At 37.1% G+C, this 5202-nt stretch overlaps 1 non-coding gene across 1 annotated transcript; it reads left to right on the forward strand.

Annotated features, from left to right (window-relative positions):
• Positions 1 to 1816: 1816 nt before the first annotated feature.
• Positions 1817 to 1921, forward strand: LOC121206635 (small nucleolar RNA R71). The gene has a single exon (XR_005901713.1). It is a non-coding gene; the product is annotated as a small nucleolar RNA R71 (small nucleolar RNA).
• Positions 1922 to 5202: the final 3281 nt, after the last annotated feature.

Genomic DNA, 5202 nt, shown 5'->3' on the forward strand with positions numbered 1-5202 from the left:
TCTTTTAATACTTGGATTAATTCCTCTTTGTCATTGGGTTGCAAGTTAGAAGCAATAATAACTGGTAATGTAGAATTATTTCCAAGGAATGCGTATTCCAAGTGGTTTGGTAATTGTTTTAGTTCCAGTTTGGGGGGCTCTTCAATAGAAGGTTTTTGCTTAAGTTCATTGTTTGTCTTAATTCCCTCATATTCTACTTGTCTTGAAGAATGCTCATTAGGTTCATCATTTGTCTCCTCTTCTTGAGCTAGATACAGTTCCGTAGTGTCTTTCTGTATAATATCCTGAAAAGAGTCCTGAGTAGTATAATCAATAGAGACAATAAAATAACATGAATCATCCTGCTCCCTAGAAAACCTCATAGCATCATATATTTTAAAGATAATCTCCTCGTCACCAACTCTAAGTACCAATTTACCGTCACCCACATCGATTACAGCCCTAGTAGTGGCTAAAAATGGGTGCCCTAAAATTAAGGGCACTACCACATCTTCGTCCATGTCAAGCACAACAAAGTCAACAGGAAATATGAATTTATCTATTTTCATAAGTACGTCTTCTATAATTCCCCTAGAATATTTAACAGATCTATCGGCTAATTGAATACTCATCCTAGTTGTTTGAGCATTTTATATGGCATCAAGTTAATGCTAGCGCCTAAATCAGCTAGTGCTTTCTCAACATTCAGACTACCAATTAAGCAAGGGATAGTAAAACTTCCTGGATCTTTCAGTTTGGTTTGCAGTTTGTTTTGGAGTATGGCTGAGCACTCTTCATTGAGTTATACTGTAGATAAGTCCTCGAACTTTCTTTTATTTGTTAGAAGCTCCTTCAAAAATTTTGCATATGTAGCATCTGCGAGATAGCCTCAACAAAAGGTAAGTTGATATGTAATTGCTTAAAAAGTTCAAGAAACTTACCAAATTGTGCATCAATGCGGTCTTTTTTCAATTTTGCTGGGTATGGAACTGGTGGTTTATATTTCTTCGGCACTGGTTTGTCACTATGTTCGGGTTGTTCTTCCCCCCTTTCCCTCATCACGACTTTTTGTGTTAGCTTCTTTTTAGATTCCGCTAACACTTTCCCGCTCCTTAGTGTAACTGCTTTTACATGCTCTTTTGATTTGGTGTTACTAGGTAAACTTCCTAGTGGTCTTTCCGAAATTAGTTTGGCCAGCTAGCCTATTTGAGTTTCGAGCCCTTGGATCGACACTTGTTGATTTTTAAGTGTTGTCTCGGTGTTCTAGAAATAGGTTTCTGACACCGAGTTAAATTTAGACAGCATCTCTTCAAGGTTCAGTTTCTTTTCCTGTTGATAGGGTGGTTGTTGAAAACCCGGAGGATGTTGTGGTCTTTGATTTCATTGATTGGGATGGTTCCTCCAACCTGCATTATAAGTGTTACTATATGGGTTATTTTGGGATCTAGAGTTATTGTTACCCATCTATTGGACTTGTTCCTCCTCGACGCTAGGGTTGAAAGGTTGATACTCTGTGCATGCTCCTCCTCTATTCGTCTCGCACCTCATTACTGGATGTACCTGAGTAGAACCAAGGAAACCATCAATCTTTTTATTTATAAGTTCTACCTGGTTTGTCAGCATAGTAACCGAATCGACGTTATAAACGCCTGCTATTTTAGTTGGCTTAGTCCTCATGAGTTGCCACTGATAGTTATTCAGTGACATCTCTTCAATAAATTTGTAAGCCTCTTCAGGTGTTTTGTTGTTGATGGTTCCCCCTGCTGCTGCATCAATTATTTTCCTTGTCGAAGGGTTCAAACCACTGTAGAATGTTTGAATTTGCAACCATAGATGTAATCCATGGTGAGGACACCTTCACAGTAGGTCTTTGTATCTCTCCCATGCATCGTAAAGAGTTTCTAAGTCCATCTGCACAAACGAAGAAATATCATTACATAATTTGGTTGTTTTCGCCGGAGGAAAATATTTTAATAAAAAATTTTCGGTCATTTGTTCCCAAGTAGAAGTTGGCCCTCATGGTAACAAGTTCAACCACTATTTAGCTTTGTTCCTCAATGAAAAAGGGAATAACCAAAGACAAATGGCATCGTCAGAAACACCATTAATTTTAAATGTATCGCAGAATTCCAGGAAATTTACCAAGTGAGTGTTTGGATCCTCATCCTGCAAACCATCGAACTGAACAAATTGCTGTATCATTTGAATAGTGTTAGGTTTTAGTTCAAAATTATTCGCAGCAATAGCAGGCCTAACTATACTTGACTCAGTTTCTGTTAAAGTAGGTTTAGCATAATCATACATAGTACGAGGAGTAGGATTCTGATTTGCTAGTTCAGCGGGCATCGCAGGAGGTAGCTGATTGTCTTGATTTTCAGCCATCTCCTCAGTCGTAGTTGAGATATCGTCCTCTTGCTGTTCCCCTGGTATCTTAGGCTTCACCTTATTTCTCTTCGGTTTCTGCGAGCTGTGCGATCGATTTCTTCGTCAAAAAGTAGTGGTCCTGACGGGTTTCTTCTAATCATAAACTATAAAAACCTGCCAAGAGAAAGAAAAAGTAAATTAATAAATAATAATAAAAATAAAATAGAATTAACTTGCAAGAAAAATAAATGGCTAAAGTAATAGAAATTGAGTGTTCCTAATATCTTAGTTCCCCGGCAACGGCGCCAAAAACTTGATCGCAATTTTCGTGACAGGTTTTAAATATTTATAATGAATCATTCTTGAAACTAACTTTTATCACGATGTAGGCAAGTGTACCTATCGAACAGTAGTATAGTTTTAGCAAGACCGGATTGTCAAACCCAAAGGAACTAAAAGTACTAGTAATGATTGTCTTTTTATTATCTAGCCTAAGAGTAAGGGGGTTTTCTTTTAACTAACTAATTATCTAAACTAAGAATTCACAGAAAATAGAATTGGGGAATTTGTAAAACCCTGATTTTTGGGGCCTAGCTTTGAGTCTGGGATTCGGATAGAAGAAAACCTGAATAATTAGGAAGTTTTAAATATTACCGTTTAAGAAAAAAAATTTGAATTACTACCAGAAAATTTTTACTATATTTATTATTACGGATATTTTAAATTTTTACGAAATTTTAATTAGAATTATGAGATAAAATTATTATTAGAAAAATATTACTGCATGTATGTTTGAAAATTTTTTATGAAAATTATTATTATTTACTGTATTATTGATATTTGAAATTTTTATTATTAGATATATTTATAAAATTATTATTATTATAATTATTATTATTAGATAGGGAAAATATATATATATTTATAAAAGTATTGTTGTTTTGGTGTTTAAGACTCCAGAAAAATTTTAATTTTATGCTACCTTAGGGAATCTGGGCAGTAGGCCTTATTAATAATTTGGGCTGAGTTTTGAATAAAAGAGCACCTGGCCTAGTGGCTAAGCATACTAGGTAGTGGGAAGGAGAGTTGGGGTTCGACTCCCAACATGTGCAAAAGAGTTTTATTTTTCTTTATATCAAGGAACGATGCAGGGAAGTGTTATATAAAGTTGGGGTTAAAAGGTAACATAAAAGGGAAGCTCGGCCCAGTGGCAGAGGCGTTGGGAGTGTGGTATAGTGCCTAGGTTCGAGGGTTGGCACACGCAAAGGCTTGTTTTCTATTTTAAGTAGCCAGATCGCACTAAAGTAAGGTTTAAGAATAATTGCGACCGAGCCATGTCATAAGAATCGCTTGCGGCTCAGTGGCCCAGTAGCTACAGTTCCCGCATGCAAGGTTTGGATTTTTGCTGTATGCGTGGGGAAGGAATTGGGGTCTGACCAGGACTCTTGGCAGCATGCTGAAGTGGTGCAAGCAGGTGGATAAGGCTGTTGATCGGTTGGGAGTTTGAATGAAATTCAAACTTCGAATTTGGCCAAAAATTAAGGAGCAAATTAGGGAATTAGAATTTAAAAAGAATTACTATGCCGAAAGGCACTCTTTCGGCCATAGTTATATTAAATGTCATATATTTTGGATTCATTTTTTTTCCTTCTTCTATTTTCTATTATTTTCTCTCATTCTCTCATCTCTTCCTCTCTTCTCTTTCCTTTCTCTTATTGCCGATTCTCATCCTATCTTTTTTCCAAACCTAAATCCTTCATATTCTTCTTTTTTTCTCTCATAAATCCTCAACAAAACTGGTTAGCCGAATTTCTATTGAAGCCAAACCTCGTATCTTTTCTTCCAAAATCGAAATCTTACTACTTTGAGGTACTGCAAAGGCCGAACCCTTGGTTGAGTATTTTCCCTTCTTGTGCAGTGGTGTCACAACGATATAGGTAAACGCTCAAATCTTTCTTTCGTTATTCATGAATTAAGGTAAAAGCCGAAAAACCCCTATATGCAAAGGGTGCCTGTTGATTGTACTCAAAGGGTTTAGTGGTGATATCTGATTTGTTTTCCTATAGTGTGGATTAAAGGCTACTAATCAAGGGCTTGGATATTTGGAACGACCAGAATTAGATCTAGTCCATTATTTCGGCAAAGGTAAGAACACTAGTGCCTAAAGTGTTAATGGTCGATTTTTAGTAAGGAGTTTTGCAGATAAGTTGCTATGGATTCATAGTTAACGTATTAGTAATTGATTTTAGGAAGTTCGTGTGTGGAACTCGTCAGCGTTTCGTCGCAATCAGGTGTGTAAACGACACCCACTCATAGACTAGATCGGCAAAAGCTGAAAAGTCGAAATGCCGGAAAGCTGGCATTTTGTGAACTTGCGAGCGTGCGAGCGCTCGTGAGATGGTTGTTTGTTAGTTTTGGTAATCTAAAGCAGTATGATTGCAGAGTACGCAATTTCGTGCACTTCGGTATATTTGGGCTTAATGGGCCAAAAATGGGTTAATGGGCCAACGGGCCCAATTCAGTAAAGACGCTCGGTAAGTGTTTCTGTTGATGCGTTAACAGTTGTAGGATGTATGTAAACCCTAAAATAGTGAATTTTACTAAAATACCCTTGAGTATGGAAATTACCATTTTACGTCTAGGTGCAAAATGACCGTTATACCCCTAGGGTTATTTTTGACTGAAATGCATGATATTCTGATTCTGTTTGTTGTATGCCTTGACATGTATATCTGTTGCATGGGATCTGGGTTATGTTATGGAAGAAGAACCCGTTCTGGTGGCTGTGCCACATATTCTGATATAAGCAGCTTTGCTGCGGATTATAGTTAGTGCCGCAACCGGTGCTGACACTGTAAG

This window comes from Gossypium hirsutum, chromosome A01 (genome assembly GCF_007990345.1).
Source record: "Gossypium hirsutum isolate 1008001.06 chromosome A01, Gossypium_hirsutum_v2.1, whole genome shotgun sequence".
Lineage (NCBI taxonomy): Eukaryota > Viridiplantae > Streptophyta > Magnoliopsida > Malvales > Malvaceae > Gossypium > Gossypium hirsutum.